The sequence below is a fragment of the Podarcis gaigeae genome (assembly GCF_964106915.1).
Source record: "Podarcis gaigeae genome assembly, chromosome: 1".
Classification (NCBI taxonomy): domain Eukaryota; kingdom Metazoa; phylum Chordata; class Lepidosauria; order Squamata; family Lacertidae; genus Podarcis; species Podarcis gaigeae.
This window is the reverse complement of record NC_139678.1, coordinates 68,550,166-68,576,705: the sequence shown is the minus strand read 5'-3', so window position 1 is coordinate 68,576,705 and position 26,540 is coordinate 68,550,166. Positions and strand designations below refer to the sequence as shown.

The 26,540-nt window shown below is 41.9% G+C and overlaps 1 long non-coding RNA gene across 3 annotated transcripts in view; it reads left to right on the top strand.

Annotated features, from left to right (window-relative positions):
• Positions 1-1,462: 1,462 nt before the first annotated feature.
• LOC310838666 overlaps positions 1,463-26,540 on the top strand; it is a 91,006-nt gene continuing 65,928 nt past the window's right edge. Inside the window, exon 1 of one of the 3 annotated variants that reach the window (XR_014561107.1) lies at positions 1,463-1,590. This is a non-coding gene — a long non-coding RNA (uncharacterized lncRNA). Of the gene's footprint in view, positions 1,591-18,784; positions 18,862-26,540 lie in introns of those variants that run through there. The other 2 variants (XR_014561109.1, XR_014561108.1) reach the window with 2 other exon arrangements.

Sequence of the window (26,540 nt, the reverse complement as noted above, 5' to 3'; positions counted from 1 at the left end):
AATACATTTACAAATGAGAGATCTGCTTTGCCATATGAGATACACTAGAACTCGAGTCCTCTAAGTCATTTTCTGTTTTTAGACCTTACACTTTGAGCATGATATTTTCGTACAATGCAGTGCCTTTGCTCAATGGCCTTTTCACTCATACACATGAGCTTGTTGTGTGTACTGTTAATGTTAATATCCCTTGAAGGAGACCCTTCTACCTCCTTCTCTGGCACTGAGGCTGAGTTAGCGTGCCAGTGATAGAAGGTGATGCGTGATTGGACTTGTGTCCTGGCTTTTGCTAAAATGACCAATTATTGGCCGCTCTTCAGAAAGCAGCAAGTCTTGATAGCTGTTTGCACTGATTAGCGGGAGCAGCTGTTTTCTCTGGCTTAGTTAGCCCAGCTTTTAAAGGCAGCCCTTTTGTCTCTCTGCTTGGGTTAACTGGACATCTTCTATGCTATGGCTAAAAATAACAAACAAAAGTGCCGCAAGATGGGTGGGGTATAAATAATAAATTATTATTAAGGCTAACACATTTATTGTCATAGGCAAGATCTTCCTTCATCACGATGTGTCATCAAGCACAAATCAGAAGAAACAATCACCTGTCCATGATGACAGCTTGTGCCAAAGTGCATTTGCTAGCACCGTACTGTATGTCACGCAGGAGGTCCATAATCAGATTTCATGATTTCTGTCTTTCTAAGATTAAAGGCAACAATGTTGGAGTGGGTCTACAGTATTGGAGGAAGGGGTGCTTAGTCTTAACTCACTGTTTCCCCAATGAAAATTGGTTGTTGAAGCTGCTATTAGTCCTTTTGGGGAAGCGTGGGGGGTACCCAAATTAGTAGTTGTAGAGGTATTGTTTCATATTCCCCAATTGCATGGTGAGCATTTGTGTGCCCAGGTGCCATGAGCCCACCGCCTCTCAAGGTACCACTGCCCAAAAGACTGCTTGTGACAACATTGCATGGTTCAGATTAGGCCACAGCTTTATGGGTTGCAGATGTAAGGAATTTTGCATGGGCATTGGGTTATAATCAATATCAACCAGCTTCTCTGCTGGATGATCCACCAAGGGGTCAAGCCAGTGTCAAGGAGGTCCTGTGATATACATCAAATAGATGTGACCTCTCCAGGATCACTATCATGAGGAGTACTATGGCCCTAGTCCACTCCCTGGGTGTCTGGACAGAAGCACCTCCTCTAGGAGCCCCTATTCCCTTGGAGGTGGAGGCGAGCCTTACAGCCTTCCTTCCGACCATGAATAAGGTTCCACCCAATGCCTTACCTACCAAAGTTGTGGCGATTGCTATGAGTTAGGCAAAACCCCCAAGGTCGGCCAATAGACCTGGTGGGAAAACTATAGGGAGGGAGGGTGGTGAGAGGCAGCCCTGCTTTTATCCCTGGGAAGTGGACCAGCTCTGCTCCCTGGAATGAGCCCACCCTTCAGCCTGCCTACCACTGATCAATCCATCAGGTGAGCCAGATTCAACTTTCCAGCCAGAGGAGAGGGGTAATATATCTCCTAAAAGCTGAATGATCCAAAGTTGCACCTGCCATAGCAGACCATTCTACAACGCCACACTACTGATTAAGGTAAGCAGTATTGCCAAGGGTAGCTTTCTGTTGAAGAAGAGATTGTTGGAGACTTACGGAGTTTTTGTGGCATTTGGGTTTATATGTGGATAGGTTGAGCATTGGTGGGGACAGCTTAAGCACTTCTTCAAGCAGCACATCCACTGGCCCTCATCAGAGCCACTGAAGGTCACCCCCACATATTTCAGTTAATACTGTATCACTGAGACAAGGGTGGATAGAGGGGGTGATGCTACAAACTTCCCCAGATGTATCTACCAACACTATTGGTGCAGCTTTTGCATGATTAAGAAGGTTCTCGTATCTCTTTTGGGAGTGTGCTTATTTTGGCTTTGCTCTGAGCAATGGCTGTAGTACTATTGTAGGGAACCAGAGGAACCAGTTCAAACTAAGTATGCTCCCATCAGAAGAAACCCTGGTAGCTCCTGCCAAATAACCTTTCCACAGGCAGTAGCTGCTGCATTGGCAAATTTCCCTGAAACGATCTATTTGCATAATTGGCCATGTAAGTGCAAGCCTAATAAGTCCCCCAAACCTCTACCATTGTCTAACGCAAGCAGATACTCGTGGTAAAGACCAAATTATCCAGCTGGGGAAGCTTGTCAGAATAAAAATCTCTTCAACTGTTTCCAGAAAGTGAAGATAGCTTGCAGTTTTTCTCCCAGATCAGTCAGGACCCTCATGAGAAGCACCAGCTAATGTTAACCCAAATTAAGCATATTCTATTTTTGAAACTTGATTGTGAAGGTTTTTAGAACCCAGGGTGGTGAGCAGGCTTGGCTTCACAGCCACCCCATCTGCACCTGAGCCTAATGATCTCTTGATGAGAGAGTACCCTCTTATCAGTGTCCATGCATTTGAGTGGACCAGCCACCTGCTTCTCATTTGCTGTGAGAGAAATCCTGGATTCAGCAGTTCATGACGATACTCGAGGGACTTTTTCCTCTTTGTCCACCCTTCCTTGGGACAGGTAAATATTACCTTATCCTTATCTTTACTTTTGTCATTTCCCTAACCTCAGGGTCTCTCAGGAGGGTGTTTCCACAACCATAAAGGCAGCTGCAGTGGAACCTTCTCTGGAGGAATCTTTTGTCTCCCTATGAATGCTGTCGCAGTCTGGGCATCTAAACTGTGTTCATATTAGCATCCAGCAGTTTCCTAGGTTTTGTTTGGGAGCTGGGTTTTTGTGTGTGTGGTTTTTGCATCATTTTGTGTAAAAGGATCCAGAGACCATCTGTCCTTCTCATTGCTGAAGCACTGGATCGGGGTGATGGTGGTGGAGAGGAACGCAAAGCATTTGGCAGCCTCAGAGCTATCATTTGACACAGCACTAACTACTATAGTTGCTAATGGAAACCTGAGTTCATTGACACTGGCGGGACCTGCCTCCTCTGATGCTAAAAGCCTATTAATCTGTCAGGCAGCTGATATACCTGATAAACTATGCTTTAACGCACCTGCTACCAGGTGGTGGGGAGTCTGTTATGAGAATAATATATATATTCTTTGGTCATGCAGGAGTCTGAAAATGGCTTCCTATATTTGTACAACATCCTGGAGAGGTGAAATAAAACTGCCATGGCAAGCTATTGAGCACCGAGGCACACTGCAAACATCCAATTTAATCAGTTCCACTGGGACTTCATGGTTCCTGCTACATCAGTCTGTACTGGTGAACCTGCTGAGCATTTTATGGGCAAATCAGCATGATTCTCTCTTTTTTTAATACGGCTTCCCATTCCTGCTCTTAATGGCAGCCATTGTAGTCCTAAAGATGGATGAAATGTGTTTGTATTCCAAGCAGAGTTCTGTGCAGAATGATAAGGTTGGCTATGCTACGGTGAACCTGCTATATCATCACAGGGTGGTTGCCCTTGTCCAAAAAAAGAAAAAAGATCTGAGCAATCAAAGGTTTCTCACAAAATCAAGCATTGCCTATTAATTAGATTGCCTAGTAAGTGCGCATACTGCAACTGAGATTTCCCCCCTCGTGATGCTTACCTGAAGCCTGTCCTCTTCTGGTTTGAGGATGCTTGGGGATTCTCCAGATAGGGTAGTCCTGGAATAGCCTGTTGCAGGATTCTGAGAATGTTAATGTCAGTTTTAAAAGACATGATTCTAGTCCTCATGGTTATGAAGAAAAAGCATCAATGCAGAGCTTTTTTAGGCTCAGAAATTTGGAGGGCAGAGTATAGGTTCAACCTCAGTAAGCAAAATACAAGATATGCACTGTGCATTGGTTCTTTCTAGAGTCTGCTGTCTTCCCTTTCCCTACACATGAATTCAGATAAAAATTCACCCCAAAACCTTATCTCAGCTGCTAGCTGAACATTTCACATTCTATAACACTCAGGTTTAGAATACATAAGAAAAATGTTTGCAAGTTGAGCGTATTTTAAACACACACACACACACACACAGAGAGAGAGAGAGAGAGAGAGAGAGAGAGAGAGAATCTAAACTCCTTGTTTACATTTCATCGTGTGGCCAAGATACCCAAGGGCTTCACATTTTCTCAATATGTTGTGAGTAAAATGAATTCTATTTTTCCTTACTCCCAGGGTATAGTTTTAATCAACTACCTACTGGGTCGCATAACAGTTCAGCAGAGTGGAAAGCAGACAGAATCTCTCTGCTGGGTCGCTGCTCTTCCATGTCAATCGCAGGGTCATCTGACCTAATGACAGGAAACAGTGAGCAAGCTACTTTTTCCTAAGACCAATGGTCTAAAGTCGCAAGATAGAATATATAATTAAAAGTGCATATTAGCACTTTTTCAGAAAAGCATTTGAGAAAAGTGCATATTAAGGGCAGTATCCAGCTAATGCGAGGATTTACACTTGTGCTATGGAATTTCCCCATGTGTGCCTCCTAAATCTGTTCTGGGTTTCCATGCAACACACCAGAGCAGATTTGGAGAGGGAACAGGGTACATATGGGATGAGAAGGGGGTGGGAGTTTCTTTGCACAAATGGAAACCCTTGTGTCGATGGAGCAACTTAGTTTGATAGTGCCCTAAAACTTCAAGTATGCCATATTCAGATGAACATTGCTGTATATATATGTTTTGAAGGCCCAAGGGCACATATTGAAATCTTAGGAATGATCATGGGCAGAAATTCAAGCCGACACTGTAGAGCAGTGCTTTTCAACTGGTGGAATGTCATGAAACATCTGGAGGTTGTAAAGCACTTTTCTTGTATGTGCAGATGTGGATGTGAGTGTAACCGTGCATTCCTGTGCTGCCTTGTTATGCACAAAGTTAGGGCATAGCTTTTAAACATATAGCTGAGGTCATCTGTGTGGAGGCCTAAATCAGATGCAGCTCTTTTGTCTGATTGCATTTTTCTGTTGTCGCATAGTCTGCATGCAGCCCCACGATGGCAATTCTGTGGCCTCTCCACGTATGCGCTGCAGAATGTGTGAACCCCATGCTCTGGCAGCAGGTGATGAATCTACACAGAGGAGTCTGCCATGGTTGGTTGGGCACTGTGCAGCTCTAAGGTAAAAAAGCACTTAGGAATTGGTTTCCACCCATAGCGCTTTGTCATCTTTCGCACATTTTCCCCGCTTTGTCTTTTGCAGTGGATTTCTGTACTGTACTTCAGTGTTGTCATTCAAGAAGTGTAATGTCTCTCTCCCCTCTCCCCCCCCCCCCCATCTTCAATCCTGATATCTGCTGTCAATCCCGGCAATGCTTTCACCCTGAAATCATTACTGACAGCGTTTACTGATCAAGTCAAAGACTGTGGCATACTTTTCACTTAATCTCAATCTGTTTTTGAACTGGCTTCATTCTTTAAAGGCTGGATCTAGTTTGAAATTTTCATACAGCCTCACATCTATTTTGAAGACACTTGGAGATAATTCTAAATTTGTTTAGTTATGGAAAAGCCACTTTTGAATGCTGAGTGTTTCCGAAGGTCTTAGTTGGCACAGACCAGTTATTGTAGAACATTCCCCTGTGCCCATTTTTGGTGCAAAGCGCTTAGGTTACATTATGATATTTGAATTACATAGCAGCGAACTAATATAGGCTATTTATAAGCTAACCTTTTATTTTCCTGGAGAGATCTAGACTAACCGCCCCCCAAGACAGAACCTTTTGTATATGCAAAAGATAAGAAATTGAAGTCTTCCGTAAAAACATAATGCTTGACTTTTCCAGAAAATAAATACTTCTTGTGCACATGTATCATGTGAGTTGGTATTGATGAAAATTGGTAACAAAGGGGATAACTAATACTAGATACCCAAACTTTTCATTTGCCATCACAAGTAGAGAAGGTGAAGTAATTCAGTTCAGTTCAGTTCACATTTACTGAATTTTCATTTCATGAAACAAAATAGGAATAAAAACGCAGGCGCTCTTTGAAATTTGCACTTCTCTGAATACTAGTTGCTAAGAATTGGAGCTGGGCAGAGTGTAATTTGCACACAGGTCCTGCTTTTGAGCTTCCCACAGGCATTTGGGTGGCCAGTGTGAGAACAGGATGATGGACTAGATGGGTCTTTGGTCTGATCCAGCAGGCTCTTCTTCAGTTCTTATGAGATGCAGTTATCCAACCAAAAACAATGTGTATATTAGGAGAAAGTGTGCTTAGAAACACTTTTATTAGTGAAAATAACATATAAAAATGCATTATATTGGGGAATGTGTATATTGGGCAAGACTGCATAAAATGTGAGTGTTAGAATAATGCTTACTAAAATGGTGAATTTCTGCGCGTATTAATATTATTGTTATTATTATTTAAAATCACAAACTATTATGGAAATGTGGCAAACTTGAACCTAAGACTGGGACAATGAGAATCTGAGAGGAAACTGAAATGGACAGATGCATCAATCTTTACTCACAAACACTTTCTTCATTCTCTTTCTACCATCAAATCCTAAACCTTTACCAAAGAAGGGTATCTTCCTTCCTTCCTTCCTTCCTTCCTTCCTTCCTTCCTTCCTTCCTTCCTTCCTGTGCTGCTCCAACTTCTCTGTGCTGGTCGGTGTCTTTTTTTCCTGTACCCAGAAGAAACATAACATTTATATTTGTGGAAATAAATATTCTGTGATTTAGGGAAGCTTCTGCTTTGCATTTTATTGTGAACTACAGATTCTTCATTTAATTTGAGGATTTAAGGATTGTGCTAGGTCCACCTATACCAGCTACCCCCAATAACCATTAGCTAGATATCCTGAGCAGGTTGTAATGGTCCTCTTTGTTGGTTCCCAGCACTGAGTTCTTAGATATACACTGTCTCTAAACATGGATGCTTGCTTCAGCTTTCTTAACCAGTGGCTACTTTCAGTTTTCCATTCTTTATTTGTTTTGCTTAACACATCTTTAGAAAATCTTATAATGATAGTTATAATATGAATCATGCAATAAAAAGTCTGTATCCCTTGGAGGCAATATCAGTGTTGAGGGAGACCCTTCAGAGTTTTCACATTAATAGTTATGGTTTTCATCTGATGAGACCATCCTTCTGTAACTGTTTCCTTTCCCAGTGTAAGGGATGCAGGTGGCGCTGTGGTCTAAACCACTGAGCCTCTTGGGTTTGCTGATCAGAAGGTCTGCGGTTAAAATTCCCACAACAGAGTGAGCTCCCGTTGCTCTGTCTCAGCTCTTGCTAACCTAGCAGTTTGAAAGCACACCAGTGCAAGTATATAAATAGGTACCGCTGTGGTGGAAAGGTAAACGCCATTTCCGTGCGCTCTGGTTTCCATCATGGTGTTCTGTTGTGCCAAAAGTGGTTTAGTCATGCTGGCCACATGACCCGGAAAGCTGTCTGTGGACAAATGCCAGCTCCCTTGGCCTGAAAGCGAGATGAGCGCCACAACCCCAGAGTCACCTTTGACAGAACGTAACTGCCCAGGGGTCCTTTACCTTCTTACTTTTTACCTTTCCCAGTGTGTAACCTGTTAACTCTTTTCACACAGCCTTGTAACTTAATGTTTAATAATAATTTTAATAATGTAATTGTTGTCATACAAAACTTAAGATATACACAGTGGTACCTCATGTAACATACTTAATCCGTTCTGGAGGTCCGTTCATAACAGGAAACTGCTCATAACATGAGGTGCACTTTCTCTAATGGCGCCTCCCGCTGCTGCCGTGCGCCAGAGTGTGACTTCCACTCGCATCCCACGGCAAAGGTCACAACAAGGGGCATCTACTTCCGGGTTAGTGGAGCGCATAACCCGCAGCAATCGTAAGGGGGACAGTACGTAACGTGAGGTACTACTGTATTTTAGGTGGAGAAGGGAAAAAACAAGGACTGTAGCGGAGGCTCAACTGGGTTGTCAAAACAATCCAAAGCATAATCCTAGTCAGCAGAGGACAATTCCTGTATATTCCACAAGCGTCACAGCATTTTCGCTGCTATTTCCTGAATGGACAGCTGAGTGGAGAGATTTGTGCCTTTTCTCCCCCAGAGCTTCATCTTGAATGATGCCAAGTATCAAAAAGCAGCCATGTCTTAACCTGCTTCAAAGGATCAATTGTAGCCTTTGTGTATGAAAAATGCCTTCTTACACCCCGAGCAGCTTTCAACGCAAATTGTTTTCTTCTCCATAATAAAGAATCAATCACATTTTCATTTCTCCTTATTTCTTCTAATTGATATAAAAATGCAACATTACTTCCATAATGGGCTGATCAGTGGTGCATTCTGTGGTCCACGGAGAAACAGAAAACTCTGCGAACTGATTTTTTCCAAAATGCATTTAAAAATAAATAAAACCTCAAGCAGTATCACAATGAGACATCATTACACACAGTAAAATGTAGGGTGAAAAGTCTTATAGAGTAGCTTGCATGATCACAGTTTTCATAATCTATGTAGCCTGCAAAACGAGACTCATTACAATATATCATTTTCTGCAGAAAATTCAGTGCATCCTGGGTTGTGGGGACTGCAGGGGTGAAGATTGCACCAAATAAGATTGGCAAAAATACCTGTTTTCCTTCAAACTACTGTTGGGTATAAATTTACAGAATGTTTGGGAAAAGGTTGTTTGTTTCGTTCACTTCAACACATTATATGTTTGGAATAACTATTGTCTGGTGCACAAATACACGAGAATGTATTGTGCCTTCCCAGGGAAAAGAAATTTCCTGTCCATAAAAATCTAGCACATCAGAGGCAGAGAAAGAGGCACCTGGCCGATCAATTCCCTGCATGCCACATTTCTAACCGCAGCCCTCGGCATCCCTGTGTTCAGTCTTGAGTGACTTATTCCAGAATTTCTGAAAATTCCTTTTAAAAAAAATGCAAACTGCTTGGAAATGGCTGGGAATCTCAGCAGACCACTTTAAAAATGGTTTTTTGTTTTGTTTTGTTCTATAGAGCTGAGCATATATAACTTGCATTAAAAAAAGAAAATTAAATTATTTGGTACCATCATCATTGTTAAAACTGTTGACAATGAAAAGCAGTCCCCAGGCTATGCCACTGAGAAGAGACCCTTTATCTGCTGTATTATGAAAATTATGGGCCCTAACCTGGGCCTTATTAGCCTGTCCAATAATCAAATGGCCCTGATCCCCATCATTAGGGGGAGTAGAAATCAAGATGCAGAGTTGAGTATAGATATTCTTCACTGCTCCTCAACCTTTCTGTGGACCACCAGCATGGAGCTTGTGGACCACCAGCAGTTCATGGACTGGAGTTTGATAATGCTGAACCTCTGCATAAGTACTGACCTGCCTTTGGTGGTGTCTTATTGGAAGAGACCTCAATTTCTCTGAATGAGTACCGCATCCCTGAGGAATGCAACATCCCATTGGCCATTTGGAAAGCTGTGATTTTAGATGTTCCCCATGAAATGTTACTTCTGTGTATGCATAATGCAGAGCTTCAGAATTGATGTCTTGGGCTGCAAGGGTCGTAGGAGGAGGAAGAAAATGAGCTGGGGATAAAGATAATCCTGCGGAAGAATATGCTTGGTGTTTAGAACATTTTGTCTTGTACCGAGCGATTGCAAAGATATACACAGTGCAATCATCCTTCAAGCCTCAGAGTGATGTAAGCTGGTTCATGTTGTGCAGTCTGTCGGATGTTGCCAGCATAATTTAAAAGTCTGACATGAAACCGAGTTCAAATTATTCAGAGAGCATTTCTGCAGGGATTCGTAGAAATCAAAATGAAATCAATGGAGCCATTTGTAGAATGGTTATGCATGCTGAAGATTGGTTTTCTATGAAACTTACAAGAAAAAAAGAACAAATATATTTTTGCAACTATATGGGCTCAGTTTTTATTATAAAGTAAATTCCATTTATTAAAGCAAAGGTACGACTTCAGGTTTGAACATTAATGACTTAAGAGTTAGCTTTAATTTTAGTTAATATATTAACCAACCGAGCTATCCAGGTTGTTCTTAACTTTAATATAACATGATCCTCCCTCCTTCATCTACCTTTGCCAGCTATAGAATGCTTGGGGGAAGGCACGGATGAACAGGCAAGGTGGTAGATAGAAGGATAGACCATTAGGTGTAAGCATTGCAATCTTATTGAGTGCCTGAGACAGAATTTAGGTCCCATCTGTGGGTGAGGACTTGGCAATCCCAAATAACAATAAGTAAACTTGGGCAAGAGGGTGATTTCCACTGGTGCAATTCTGTGCTAGAGCTTCTCCCAACTCCCAAAGCAGATGTGGGGATTGTGAGCAGTGCATGCGGGTGGAGGAGAGGGAGGAAAATTTCTGTTACACAAGCAGACGTCATGCCGCTTGTATAGTTATTTAGCTGGATGCCCCTCTGTTTTCTTAGACCTGATTCATGGCAGTTCCCTCTCAATTAAATTCAGTGCCCAGTGTGGACAGGTAAAGTGCAGATGAGGTTTTACAGAGCCCCTTGCCTCCTTTGATTACATGTTTTATATTTCTTTGCTTCCTGTTGATTTTGGCTGGGGGAATAGTCATGAATAGCTTTCTAGAGACCTCTTAAATAGCACCTCTTAATTTAATGTCAATTTCTGTTTCCAAGGAAAGATGGGGAGGTTTAATTTTCCCAGGCCTTTCAGAAGGGTTAAAGGTTTCAATGAGCCATTCTGTTTAAATTATGCATTGCCTTTTTGATATTGTTTGATAGTGCATGCAGTTGGGAGCGGAGGGAAGGGCGCCACCCACGCCATCTCACACAGAGCTTACCTCACAAGGAAGCTAGCCTGGCTATTCCAAGAGTTAGAAGTGGGGCCCTGGCATTCAGCCAATCCCCCAAAACTCATAACACTATGTTGTTTTCTTACATCAGAATCTTGCCCAGGCAAGTTGGTAAAAATGAAACTTGAAGGCATGACACAAGAAAGAAGGAAAGGAATTCTAGTGATTTTCCCCAATGATTTTTTTCTGTTGTTGGAAGTACAAGTTTTGCGGCAGGCAAAAAGGCTACAAAGGCATGCTTGAACTCACAAGCCACATTAAGTCTTGGAATGCTCCAGTACACACATCCATTAAATGAGTGTTTATTTTGTGGAATAAGGAAGTGCTTAGTCAAATACAGAAGCATGTAGGCAGTTTAGTTAGAAGGCTGGTTGCAGTGAAAAAATATTTGCTGAGATGCGTTCCATAAGAAACAGCAAGCACACCATGTTCTTTCTGCTGGAAACTTGTCTTTCTGCTCTTTCTGTACTTCTCAGGTTGCCGTCAGGGAGCATTAAAGTACACAAGTGAACAGAGGTATGCTTAAGCCTATTGATTTCAGCGGGCTTAAGTGCTGCTGAACTTGTTCCACAGTGGTGAAGAACCTAATGTTGGGGGCCAGAATGAAGCTCTCCAGGCCTTGCTCTCTGGTCCTCAGATGCTGCCTCAGCCACAGACCTCACTTGGCCTGCCATGTACTTCATTGAGTGCTTTTGCCTTGCTGAAACGTGTCCATGATCTGTGGTTATTTATTTATTTAAGGGATTTCTGCCCTGCTTTTTGAGAAAAACCTCCACAAAGTGGCTTGCAGCAAAATTTGAAACAAACCTGCATATTTAAATACATAGTTTGTTACAGCTGTAAGAGTAGGAAACTAGCAAAATGCCTTTGAGTTGCCTAGATCGAGGAGGCAGAGGTGTGGGGTGGTGGTGGAAATGCTGACTTTTGTGTGTGTGTGGCTGAAATGAAGCCTTGTGCAAATATAAGGTTCTTACCTGTTGCCCCACCCACCTTTCCCTCTGGGCCTTGGAAGGTTCCTCATGAGGGACTGAGGGTCTTGAGATGAAAACCTGCTCCTTTGGTATTGGATTATGACTTGCCCCTACCAGAAAAGCCCTTTATGGCTTGGCTGCCATATCACTCTCTCCTTATATAAGCCCCATATCAGCTTTGGTCATCAAATCAGGCCATGTTTCATGTTCTTGTGCTCAGTTGAGATTATTGTAGCTGGAAGCAGGCCTTGAGCATCAGATCCCCTGAAGCAGCAGAATGATGTCACAAGACACATTTTTTTTCATTTGGTCTTGGGTCCAAGAAGTACATGTGCCCATTTGGCATGCCTTGATTTCCCATTTTGTCTCATTTAACACATTTTGTGCTGCTTTGAGGGTGGTAGCTTCTCTCCACAAAACAATGCTGCTTGTCTTTATCAGCGTTGCATGAGGCATGACTTTTTAACTATTTTCCAAAGTCCAGCTTGCAATATATTAGACAAAAATTTATATGGCAGTAAAATCTTTATACAACTGTGCTTAACTGTTGGAAAAAGAATTAATCTCTCTGGTGGGTGCCTTACCTAGTTTGGTTATTTAAAAAAAATAGTAAATTTGCTTTCCTCTTTTCCTCAGTGATGAGTTTTTATAAATATTTTTAAAAACACACACCTTGTTTTCCCCCTTTGCAAAGGAGTTGCTTGAAATTGGTTGGTTGGCATTTGTCTGTCTTGGGAGACAATGGAGCAGTGCACCCTTGGGGGTGAAGATGAACTCTTGGAAGGTTACAGCGCCTGCTATGGCTGTAGAAATGGGAAAGAAATATTTTTGTTGCAGCTGGGGCAGATGGAGGAATCTGGTTGTGTTACTGCCAATGCACCATGGCGTTTCTTCTCTCTGCACTCCTCCCAATGGTCATTCCTCCTCTGGTCACTGCTATAGGGATGAACAACCTAACTGTCTGTCTCCAGAACCTGCGGATTTCTACCAGGGATTCCCACACGGTGGGGATGATGTTGCTTATGGATAAAAAGCAAATATATAAAAAAAGATCCAACCGATAGAACAATTGGCTAACTTAAAATAACTACAAAAATACAAAGAACTGTACTAATAATCTACATATTAAAAGCAGCAACAGAATCAAAAGACTGTTTAAAAAGAGACTTTTCAATTCTTGTGGAAAACAAATACAGTGGTACCTCGGGTTACAAACGCTTTGGGTTACAAACACTTTGGGTTACAAACTCCGCTAACCCGGAAGTAGTACCTCGGGTTGAGAACTTTGCCCTAGGATGAGAACAGAAATTGAGCAGTGGCGGGGTGGCGGCAGCAGGAAGCACCATTAGCAAAAGCGCGCCTCAGGTTAAGAATGGTTTCGGGTTAAGAACGGACCTCCGGAATGCATTAAGTTTGTAACTCAAGGTACCACTGTAGAGGAAAGATTACTTAACCTTGTGGAGCAGGGGATACCAACACAGAAAAGTCCTCATATGTTGACCCCAACCTTGTCACAGATGGCAATAGCTTTTTGAAGACATATCAGTTTCCAAAGGCATTCCCTTGATCTCTTGAACTGAGGCATTTATATCTGTCCTGCTTATTATTGAGCATTCATCCTGATTTGCTTGCAGAGAGATTAGATGATGTTTGCTATTTAACAAGCATTCATCTTGTCGGAAGCATGTTTGTTGTATAAGAGCTTCAAATCAACCTGAATGTGCCAATATGCCGGAATCCCACCTGGAAGCAGTGACAGAGTGGAAGGGCCCTAAAGATCTTCTGTTTTCATTGCTTAGTTATTTTAATGGGTTTGTTTTATTGTGTATTTGAATTATGGGTGCTTATAGTTATATTTTTGTATAACTTTGGAAACTGCTTAGAAGTCTGGTTTGACATTATTGGCATATAAACTAACTAACAAATATTTGTGAATCTGAATAAGCAGCCTTGGGGGCAGTTTTCACTGAAAGGTGGCATAGTTAGGGAGCCTGTTTCTCGCTAAAATGCCAAATATGGAAGCACTTTTGATCTATCGTAGGAAGTCTTGCCCAGAGCTAACTGAAGAAGGCAATGGAGGCTTGTTGTAGGGTGGAAGCAAGGGAGCCAATAGTGCACCTACTGGCTGTACGTAGCCAATGGCAGGCGGAACTAATGGGCTCTGTCTCCATGCTCTTCTCTAGTGAATTCTACAAAGGCAGCCCTGAGACTAAGGAGGAAGATAACAGCTAATCCTACACCCTGGACTGGTTGCAAGTAAGGAGGCAAGTGGAGTGGGGCTGGCTCAGGGCAGACTGAGTTTGGTGGGGCAGTGCTCCTTTTGCCCTGGTGAACCACCAGCCTCCATTTGAAAGGGAAGGTAACCCTTGATTTTTGTAGTGGTGCAAAAGACACATTACCTTGGAGAGTGCATCTGCGTCCCCATCCCACTGCTGCAGTGACTTTGACTGACTATACAAAGATGAACTGTTTAGCATTCCATAAGCTCTTTTGAACAAACTTTAAAAATGTCTCCTTGAGTAGAATTTAAAACGAACTTTTCTCTCCTGAATCGCAGATGCACAAACAAAAGAGAGTGCTTGCGTACAGCGGCATAGCACTACTGGCATTTTAGAATTGTTATCATTCACAGAACAGTTATTAATTCCACCTTCTCTTGTCTGCTAGCGTGGAGTGTTATTCCAAGCCTGTGGTATATGGATCTTTCCATCTATTCATCCATTTATCTCTGTCTCTAGGCGTGATAAGTTATTCAGACCCTGGAATTTTAATTAGAAGGAGCAAAAGGGGGAAAAGAGAAAAGAAAGGGGGGGAAAGTAACTTGTCTTACTCTATCAGTAGCGTGACCTTATTGAGATGCATAATCTGTTACTCATGTCAGACATCAGAAAGGGTGGCAAGACTTCACAATACTATTATATACAAGAAAAGGGGACAAAGGAGAAAGCACTGCATTGGTTTTGTGGGTATGATGAGGAAATCAAATCCTTTGTTCTTGGTTACTCAGATTACAAATAAAACACCATTATTGTTTCCCCAAGAAACTGGGGTGGTAGACAATTTTAAGCTTACTCAGAATGGGCCCACTGATGTAAATTGATTTAAGTAGCTTCAGTTTCCGTGGCCTTGGTTCAGCTAACCCAGCATGCTGGTGGGAGCCTGTGTGGCGGCTCCCACTAGTGCCATGGGGCTGTCCCCCTCACACACTGCTGTGTCTCCCCCTTGTCTGCTCTGAAGGGTCAGGAGAACCTCCAGAACATTGGGGGAGGAGAGGGGGACAATTAGCTTGTGCTGGTGGAACAATCAGAAGGGCATGATGTTAAATTTCTCCGATTGAGTTTACTCTCACGTAGCAAACAATCACTGGTGATTATACAGTGCTGTTCTTTTGCCCACACAGTTTGGTATTCAATTGCACTGGCAAAAACAGGTTGCTCGGTGTCATTTTGATGTCAGGTGACTATGACAAGTGGGTCTTCTCATCTACCTGTCAAATTTGGCACACAGTGGGTGAAGGAGTGGAGAGAAGAATCTGGCTCACCCTCTGGATCTAGTTCCCCAACCCTGACTTAACTAGATCTCACCCTTGAGATATTAAAATAGTTTGACATTGGAACACTTTGGATGTGACATTAATGCATCTCATGGCAAGCAGCAGTGCCTTGTTTTATACTTGTAGAGATGAAATAGATGACCCAAGCAGTGACTAGGCTCCAGTTTCCTTGACTGTGTGTCCAGAAATTCTGACAGCTTAGCTGCAAGATTTGTGTTTAATATCCGATATTAAAAGAAAAATGATTGTGTACTTGAGGCTTACATTTTTTAAAAATGTGTTTCATACAAGAGTCGCCTGGTATGAAAGGCATTTTATCTTAAGATGGAAGGGATATGATTTAGGACTAGATGCATTCTTTTCAAACGTGGGTTTTAGAGATTCAATCCTTTCATAATAATAAAAATTATGGCTGTACCTTGGGGGCTGCTGATGTTCTTTCTCACATGCACAGGTTAAAGTTAAAGAAAAAAGTTTGCTAATTCTCCTTTAGTTAAAAGATTATGTGGCAGCTTTTCATTTAGCTTTTTGGGTGGTGCTGTGATTTCTGCTTCTGCTAGCAAAGTGCTATGTATGGTTTATATATTAAACTTGTATGTTGCACTGAAGAGAAAAGAACAATGCAAAATGGTGTACAGTAAAACTAAATCCAAAAAGTCAATGAAACATTTTTTAAAACAAAAAAGATCAGACTACAAAATAGCAGCAGGCTCAGTGAACCAACAGTCGGAAGACTTTTAAAACAAATTATTTTTGACCTGTAAGTTGAACAACAACAAGGAGGCTGCTGTGGGGGGAGAGAATGGAAGAAAGACTCATTGTGCAGTGGAAGTCCTTGTGCATGACCTCTGTTGATGGAGTGCATTAGGTGAATTCCACTCTTAGCTTATAGAGTCTTGGTGCTGGTTCTTGGCCTTGTCAGTAACTATTGGGGAACTAATCAGCCATCCCTTGCTCGATCACATTGCTTCAGGTAGCTTACAAATAAAAATATTAGTGTTGGGTGAAAAATGTTCTTTGACTTTTACAGCACCATGCCACCAAAGTGGGGTGACATTCTTTGGTGACATGGAGGGGCATGTGAAACTGCATACATTTTTGGGGGGCGAGGATGTTATCAGTAAAGCCTGGAATGCAGCATCTGCTTTTACACTTAAAAACTGAAATAATTCTGACTGCAATGGCAGGCCAGTGGGCGCCTCCATCTTTTTCTCCCATAATGCATCTGTCATGCAACTGCATCATGTTGTAGTGTTGTTCAAAGGTAGCATTATGGAAGGACATGGCAGACTGGCTCAACACTGACAGCTGCTGTTTCCATCTGTTTCAGTAGGTCAGGAAAATTTATATTAAGAAATGTGAAATCAAACACGGTGGTCCCACCTTTACTGCTAAGTTCCTCCAGTCCTGAAAATTTGTTTAATTCTCCACCCTTCCTGAAAAAGCGAGATTCCCCCCATCACACTTTCACATACCCCTGAAGCCACAGGAAAAGTTCTAAATGAATGGTTTGAAACAGCACTGAAAGTACATATAATTTGCAGCAAATATTGAAAACAATTCTAACAATAAAACTAAGCAAACAGCTGTTAAAACATAATCATAAAGCAGCACAACAAATCATCTCTACCGACTAAAAATAAAAATCAGTGGCCACATGAAAAGCCTTGCCCACCAGAATAAAATAATCCCAGGAGCTCAGAGCTTGTTTAAAAGTGGGTGAAGGGGGAGACATGAACTTCTTGTGGATGCCATGTGTTGACATCTGCTTGTCTTGAGAGATGGAGTGCATCTCTGGGGATGCTGGAGAATCACAGCGCCTGCTGTGGCTGCAGAGACTGGTAACTCATAACTGCTGCCTCCCATGTTGTTTTTGCTGTGTTTGCAGCACTGAAGTGACCTCTCCTGGGCACAAGCCTGGCAGTGGCAGAGCTTCATGTTCCGGCACCGGGGGGCAGAGAGCAGGCAGGGGTGTGGCACGCTGCCTGCAGGGGTATGGCGCCCAGTGCGGGTGGGGGGCAGCCGTGATGGCACCCCACTGGGATCACGCTGCTGGGGGCAGTTTGCTCCCCCGCACTCCTCTTCCTCCACCGGTGAAGCCCTGGGCAGTGTGTGTTATGTATTCAGTGGTCTATGTTTGCCTGAGCTTGAATCTGGACTAAGGATTCTGAGCCCCTGTGTTCTGATTCAATACATGATATCCAATCACAGAATATTTCAGGATTTGGGCCTCTGCCATTGGTCCTTAAGCTCCGAGTCATGATTCGCAGCTTGGAAGTTTAGACAGCTAATCATGTTGGGTGTGGAGTGGCTCAGGCCTTAAAAATATATATATAAGCAGTTGGTTTGCCCTTGTTGTCCAGTTCTGTAGTTCAGTAAAGTTTCTTGCTGTTATCACTGTGTTTTGCCTTGTGGGAACCCACCTACACTTCAGGGTGTATGGAGGTTCTGGGCTGGCCAGATGGCAAAGCCCTTTTCTTGGCCTTGCTGATGGGGTCCAAAGGAAAGCAGAGCAATACATTTGGCACCAGCTTGGCTGCAGGAGTTGCCGGAAAGAGTTGTATATGACTGACAAGTCTTTCTTTCTTGTCCTCACCAACCAACTGGTATGGTCTCATAAGCTGATAATAAATTTCAAGCAGAATTCACAAGGTTCTCTGTTGCTGGAGGGAGCTGAAGTGTTTGTACACAGGCCCTGATTCCACTTGGTCAGACTTTGTCCTAGAAAACCACACTTGATGCCAACAATCCCTGTGATCTCCCTGGTTGTCCATTAATTCCTAAGTGTTCTCAAAGTCCAATTAGCTGATCAAGCTGTGCCCTGCACTTTGGGGCAGCTTTGCTAATAGTTTTTGAGTGTACACCAGCGATCTAACCACTTTCTGCAGAAAAGCACCTCACACAAGTCACGGCAATGAGGTGGAGAGTTATTAATTGAAAATACATTTCCTCAGGAAAGGTGCTGAGATTTAAAAGAAAAAAAACACTTCTTGCAAACTGTGCACAGAGCTTTGTTTGATGCTCTTCAGGATAAGCCAAAAAGGACTCACAGTTTGATGCTTTGTTACATTATTTTCCTCTGTTCGCTTCCTTAATGGGATTTACTGTCTATCCTATCTCAGACAAATGTCACTGTGCCAGCTATTGCTTACCATTCTTATTTTCTTTACTCACACATACTGTGTGACTTTTATCTTCCGTGTAGTTCATAGCTAGCTTCCCCTTTTGTTTGATGATGGCTTTGGAAATGTTCCCTATACAAGCTGTTCTATTGAGAAGGGTGCCGGTTCCAGTACTTCAGCAGGTGACATGACGGAGCTAAACAGTAAACTGTTCATCTGCCGAAACAAACAGCTTGCATGGAAAACTCCCACCAGGGCCACTGCTTGGCATAGATTGGCCATTGTTAAAACCAAATGACAACATGGTTTCAAAAACTTCATAAAGGCCTTTGTGTAGTCTGTACTGTAATGATGTCCTTGTAGCAGGGAAAGACATACATTTGCAATGATTCCAGTTCAGAATCATTAACACCAGTCTTATTATTTCTGTGTCCTGAAAAGTCTCTTTTGAAGTATGGGTAAGTGGTGGAAGCTATGAAATACACAGCTAGCTACTTATGCAGAAGATAAAAGTCACACGGAGTGAGTGTGGCAAAGAAAAGAATAATGAGGGGCATTCAGTGTCATTTATCTGACATAGGGAAGAAGATAATTTCTTCTAAAATGGTCAGGAACCACATCCCCCACTCCTAATGTAAATAAACCTATTTTCCATTGGGCATGAACTGGGATAATAGGAACTGGAAGGTTCTGGTTTGCAGAAATCTCTTTGCATGACATCATCTTTGTTAGGCCACTGGAAGCTTTTTGGAGTAAAGTTTGTGTGGTTCTGCAACTCCGTTGTGGGTTATAAGAACCCATCTTATTTCTATGATTGTAAGTTGTTTTAAGCTATTTTTAATATTATGTTTTAATGCTGCAGTTACTCACACTGGGACCTTAGGGCAAAGGGTGGATAATTTAATAATAGTAATAGTCATAATTTGTTTTACATATTGTATTTTAAATTGCTGAAGCGTGGGTAAGGCATTGAAATAACAATACGTTGTGCACTCCAAGGTAACTGGTGTCTGAAATGAGAGCCAAACAGAAAGCTGCAAATACATGGCATCTATATGACATTCCAGATATTTTTTTGAGTTAGAAGCTATGGTGACTTCTCTTTTCTGGCTGCTGGTTGGCCAGGCATTGTATTTGCATGTCCTCAAGATTCCGCCTCATCTCAATATTTTGGGGAAGCCACAAATTCGGAATTTTAGTGAATGCTATATTTCTATAACTGTATCTGTGGGTTAGCCGTACACCAAGTATGGGGGAGGTCTTCAGATGACACCCTTCATTACATTGAATGGATATGTGTGTGTGTGTGTGTGTGTGTGTGTGTTGTGAGCGTGGTGGTGGTGTTGGAAGAGCTAGGAACGCCCCCCTCAATGATTCCTTTCTATGTGTTTTTGTGTGTGTTCTTTGAATCTGCTGTGTTACTTGGAACTTTACCTGTCTTGAAAATCCATGGAAATGTTTTTGATCATGAGGAGGTAGGTGGCATCCAATAATTTAAGACCTGCAGAGGGGCCTGAATCTGCTTAATAGTCAACTATTACAATTTGTTGGACCTTAAAGGGTTAACTTTATATAAGGATGTATTAGATGAATATGTCTGGTATCTTGGCTAATTGCCACGTCTCTCATGGCTTTGAAGTTCCAAAGCCATAAACATGACAGTAGCTCATAGTCTCACATTGATAGTGAGGAGGGCGGCTTGCCAACCCTTTGATGCACCTGGCAATGGTATGGGATGATGCCATTGGTTCTTCCCCTGGCTGAGCATGGAGACATGGCTGTCTTTTGTATTCGCAGGCACAACAGTATAAATACAAGAGACTAGAGCACTGTTATAGGTAGACTAAGATCCCAACACAAAGAGAGATCCAACTTTATGATGGAAACAGAGAGGTTCCAGCTCCAAGGGTGATCATTCGCTGTCATGTCTCATCTTTGACAGCAGATAGAACATACTGTAAGAATGAAACAGTCTGGGAAGGGTTATTCATGAATGCTTTGTTGTTTGCCTTAGTGACTATGTATGTGCATTTTATGTTTAAATACTCATCACGTAGCTAATAAAACTTGTAAGCTTTATACCCAAAAGCTTGCATATTGTCTACAAAAGAACAACAGTGCTAGAATACGTAAAGCATATAGGCACCTCAATAAGGGCTCACCCACACTTCTCTTTGCCCCACATTTTTTTCTGTTTGTCCTGTGATTTTGGGTCTGAGAGTAGAAATTATCTCACTCACATTCCAACATGGACTTTTGACGCCTGTGCTGGCTCCTGATTCTTTTTGTCTGCTTTGAAGAGGGTGAAAAAAAGAGCTCCCTGGGCTGTACACAGTAGTTTTGTAGCTTTGGAGAATATAAAATGTGAATACTTCCCCCCCCAACCCCCCCCCCCAAGAATAATATCCTAGGAAGAAATTCTGCTTGGAATTTCTTGGAATAGTAGAAAACATTTTGAAGCAATTCAAATGCAGATGCCTATCAGAATGTTGGAGTTTCTTTCTCTCCTCACCCTGCCCCGACAATCTGAGAGGAGGTCTCAGTGTTAATTAAGTTTTGAAATTCTCAGATCAATAGGTTGGCTATTAAATAGGGCGCCGTTGTCATACAGGAAAAGCATAAGGCTGGCAAGCTCTTTACATTCAACAGTGAAGTGCCATTGTTTTTGCACTTGTAATGGCCTCATTTGCATCCCAGCTAAAAAGGATTTGAGTTTCATGTTAACCTTTGTAAGAGTTGATGCAGTTGGATGCGTTTTCTAATGTCTCTCCTCCTGCCTCTTCCTGCCGGCACTGAATAAAACTATTGATTAGCATTCCGACTAGGGATGAGGGAGCTTGTTGTGCCTAATTTTGAACCCTGCTTGAAGACTGCAGAGGCAGTTGCATACTGACTTGGTTGCTATTGGATTCTTGCTCAAGCAGTGTGGCAAAACAAAACGGCTGACACTTCCATTTTTTTAAAAAAACAACAGCTCCAACTTATATTTTTTCCTGGAGTAAATACACACCCATACCCACACATGCACAAACAAAACCTCATCACATACAGCAGAAAAAGATCACAGAAAAAAGTGGGTAGTCTGCTTTAAGGCATCACTCCTCCATTTTAATGTGAATACTGCACATTGTCTATATAGCTGTGTAATACTTGAGTGCTGAACTTGTGGCCCTTCAGATTCCAGCTGGAGTCCAGTAACATCTGGAGGGCTCTAAGTTCCCCACTCCTCATCTAATATATATAGACAAGGTCAATTTATTCTCCACCCATTATTTTCCAAGAAGAATTTTAATGATGTAACATGCATGAAGGATACTAGATGCAAATATTCTCTTCCTCATCTTATTTCTCTTTCTTTCGATTGTGCTTTGGGTGCACTCGTTTCATTCTTCCCATTGGACTTTTACTTTGTGTCCCATCAAGTTTTCTGCTCCACTGAGCTTTGTATTATGTGTAGTGCGAGACAGTCCTTGTCCCTAGCAGATTGTGAATGGACCAGAGAGGGTATACCAAATGGATATAATGGGCCACAGAAACAGCGGAAGTGAATTGGAAGCTGACCTTCAGATCTTCATTGGAGGACCATCTCCAGGTTCTCATGCACAACGATTACTGGTGAGGGGGCCTTCTTGGTGGTGGTGCCCCATTTATGGAATGCTCTCTCCAGAGGGGCTTGCCTAGCACCCATGTTGTGGTATTTTTGATGCTAAGTGAAGACAATTATTTAAAAAAAAAACACCTCCCAGGCCTTTATAGTTATAATGAATGATAATTAATTATAACATATTTGTTGGGTGTTTTTAAATTTGCCCACCAAGTTGATTTCTTCTTGCTTTATGCTGGTTTAAAATGCATTTTATGCTGCTGCAATTATGTTGCTTTTCAGATTATTTCTTCTCTGCTGATTTGTATTGGTATGGAGCTGATTTTATTGTTTTACATTTCAGATTGTATTTTGAATAGTGCTTGTACAGCACCCAGACAACTTAGTTATATGCCAGTATATTAAAAAATGCACCAAACAAAAAAAATCAAAACATAAGCCCCTAACCCCCTGTTTGCTCAACTGTTCTGAAATTGGTCTTTATTATTATTATTATTATTATTATTATTATTATTCTGTGAAAGAGGCTCAGTTTTTTGCTGCATGCTCAGGGCACTTGAGAATTTTGAGGGTTTTTTAAAAAAATGTTGATGGGTCTGGGGTTTTGAGCTTAAACAGTTGTTGCGAGGTGGCCAAAGGTGGTGTGTTTTTATTTCTTGTAAACATTTCTCCAGTCCTGTGAAGCCCCCTTGGCTGCCTCTACTCCCTGATCTGAAAAAGCCTCGTGGGGTGTGTTAGCTCAACATGTCTTCCTCTGAGCTTTGATTGAAGTGTGAGTATCTGGAAAGGCCGTAGAGTGCAGATTTGATGATTTGTAAAAGGAAAGAAAGAACACCTGCAAATGGCCTCTTGGCCATCACAGAGAAGGGTAGCACAACACGGTGTTTGTGGGTATTGTTTTTGCTCGTTATTATGCTATAGATTTTTGTGGTTTTTATATTGTGAACCTCCCTTGTGATCTTTGGATAAAGGGTGGTATAGAAATATAAAACAAATAAACAAAGGAAACCTGGATCTATATCTGGTCCTTGTGAAAATTCATCAGTATTTATTGTGAATTTCTCTCAATATACACATTTTTGTATGCAGTTGCCCCTTATATACACATCTTAGCAAAGCAATTTCCCCCAATATAATATATGTTATTTTCACTAATATATGCATGGTTTTGCAACTCTGCTATATGTGTGAACTTGTTAAAATTTATTTTGGATGGTTCTGAATGTTCTTTAGTTTATCAGAAGTCTTTATTAAGGTTCTCTGAAGGGTCTCTCACAGCACCAGGGTAAATTACAAAAAAGCAGCAGTACATAAATAAGGATTTCACACAGGTCTTTTTTTCCGCTGAAACTTACCAGAACTCAGTTCCTGCACCTCTCAGGTGGGCACCATTGCCATTCTAAGAGAACGAGGGAGGTGTTTGTGGTGAGTTCCGGCACCTCTTTTTCTAGAAAAATGATTTTACATAAATGATGTAATTTATGCAAGTGTCATAACATTAATAAAACAGAGCACTGTCCTCCCAAGTTCTGTCTTTAGGGCTGCGTCACCACAAACCCCCTAATAAAGCTTGATTTTTTTTAATGCTGTGACTGGAGGGGAAATGACCTCTTCACCTCATCTCAGCAGCCCTTCCCTCAAATGGATTGGCACTCAGAAACTAAAACTTCCAGCCCTTTTAACATAAAAGCATCAACAAACACAGAATGCATAGTGCCGGGGAAATTCATAACTCATTATAAAACTTTAAGAAAACCTTATTACTGTGTGTTTGTGATCCAAACTGTTCCCAGTAATGAGCTAGCTGCCCATATTGGTGGTCACTGCCTGTTTCAACTCTCCCACTGAGGATCTGCAGCCTTTTGAAAGTGATATATAGCAATGGGATATACCTGCATTTGGTGGAGAACAGCACTGCAAAATTCAGAGATGTGCAAATTTCAAAGGATGGCTGTGTTTTGGATAATGTATTGTTTTGGAAGTTTCACCTAAATTTGTGAACTGAATCTCTCCCCATTCTCTACCTGCATCCATGAGAATGTAAACATTTATTTTTTTTAATTTTTAAAATTGATTTTATGCAAAACAGTGCAATCAAATGAGCACTAATAAACCAGTCCGTCCGTCCCCCCAGGAGAATTTCACCAGCATTTTCTTTCCACTTTCCTAATTTTGAATGCAATTTCTTTTCTCATTAACTGTTGGCAAATGGTCAGGAAAAAGTGGGATAAATTTCCAGCACAGCACTAATTTGCATTGCAACAAGGTATCAGAATATGGACCATTTGTCTGGAAATGACCTTTTCTTTGCTGCCTTAAGCAAGATAAAGATGTAGGGAGCTCTGTGGAAAAACACAGGCCTGGATAAGTGATCTTGTTGCACTGTGGGTAGCAACTGTAGTATGGTGCCTGACTGTGATGACACAATAGTGCTTCCTGCCCGACACGGACATATTTCCAGAGGGATTTACAGCAGGTATGGGTCATGATACGAACTGTGCAGGTTAGAAGTGCTTGGGAAATGGCCTTGTCACATAGAGTTAGCGATATTAGGAAGGTAACCTGCTGTTCTGAGTTTGTGCTTGTAAGAATCTAATCAGCTCAAAGTGACTGGGCCAAGGTATCTTGAAGGTCCATACTGCTATTGCCTGATGTTGGAACCTAAATTCCAATTGGGATTTGATATAAGAGGAGAGTGATAGGAGTTGATTTGTCTCGCCGTGTGTGTAGCATAGGTTTTTCGTTTTGTTTTTTTAAGTAGAGCCAAATGTGAAGGATAGTGGGGTCAGGTGATGCTCAGAGACAAAATGCAGAACGGTATCAGGAAAGATTTTCTTGGGAAAAGCTATTAGTTTCTGGAGTAGCCTGAGAAGAAGCACTTATAAGATAAAGCACAGAATAACACTGGGGGGAAATATAATCCGGTTGCAGCTTTTAAGGTTTCTGTCGTCTTGGTAACTGAATTGCTTATGATCTTTTATCTATCTTATCCTCTAGCTTTGTGTGACAGGGTTATGCTTGTTCCCACTTTTATTTAATTGATGAGGAAGCTGAAGAGCGAGACCTTGGCCATGTAGGAAGTCAAGCACAAAACAGGAAACAAAAGCAAATTCTGGAGTTTAATGATCAGCGCAGCCATCACACTTGCAGGAGGCTATCAACAGCAGAGCATCAGACCTAGAGACATTGCCCAGCTTCTACTTCTCTGAATTGCAAATTAATTAATTTGGGGTAAAAAAAACCCTTTACAAAACATTTATTAATTGGATTGTTTAAAAACCTCTCTCTCTCCTGCTGCCGCTGACTCTATGTGCATATATTTAACGGTCTACATATGTACAATGGTACATGCATAGAGCTCTACCCGTGGTATTGAGAATATTTAAAGTACAGGAGCTGTTTTTCATCTCCAATATTATGTTTTTGCCCTATTCAATAGTACCCCCATTCAGTAGTAGCAGAGTTACTTCTTCAGACAATTTGTGGGGTGGATTTTTATGGCCACATTAACGCCATGCATTTCATACACTATGATACTACTTTAAACAGTCATGGCTTCCCCCAAAGAATTCTGGGAGTTGTAGTTTGTTAGGGGTGGTGCTTGGAGTTTTGAGGAGACCCCCTTTCCCCCTCAAAGAGTGGTTTAACAATCCATTCACCTTCACAGCGAACTCTGGGCACTGTTGCTCTGTAAGGGGAATAAGAGTCAACTAATAACTCTCAGATCCCTTAACAAACTACACTTCCCATGATGCTTTGGGGGAAGCCTTAGCTATTTAAAGTGATCTCATAGTACTTTAAATTTATGGTGTTACTGTGGCCTGTGTTACTCACCTGTGTATTGCAGAGTATCAGTTCTAGTTTTAGGCTACCTCTGAATGCCATCATGTATTCTTTTATAATTTGTTTCTAGGCTTGTTAAGCATATCAGTCTTTTTCCCTTTCCACAGTGTGAGGTATGTTGGTTGCTAGACATACCAATTAAACAAAAAGGTAAGGGATTTGTATAATGACTACCAATATCACAAAAGCATTGATGTGTCTCCTTTAATTGGTGACAGCACTTCCTAAGGGGAAGAGGAACTTGAGAGTTCTCTTGGCTTAAGTCAGGGGTCTGCAACCCGCGGCTCCGGAGCCGCATGTGGCTCTTTTACACCTTTGCCGCGGCTCCGGGGCGGATACTAGCGAGGGGAGGAGGCACATTGTGCGCCCCGACACTCCCCACTGTGGCGGGCGCTGTACTGGCTGTGACGTTGCATGGGGGCAGTGCGTGCGTTAGTCACGCACCGCACCGACGTCACCTTCCCGCTCGCCCGCCCGCCCGCCCACTACATTGTAAGGGGCATGTACGCTGGTCACTGTTTTGAAGGGGAGTGAAGAACACACACACACAAAAAGGTAACTTGTTAATGTAACGTTTATTTCTATGAGGAGGAGTAATTCTGAGGGGTCAAACAAAGAAATAATAAAAAAGTGACAAAAAGGTTATTTTTATAATGACGAGTTTTGCGGCTCCCAGTTTTTTTTTTCTTT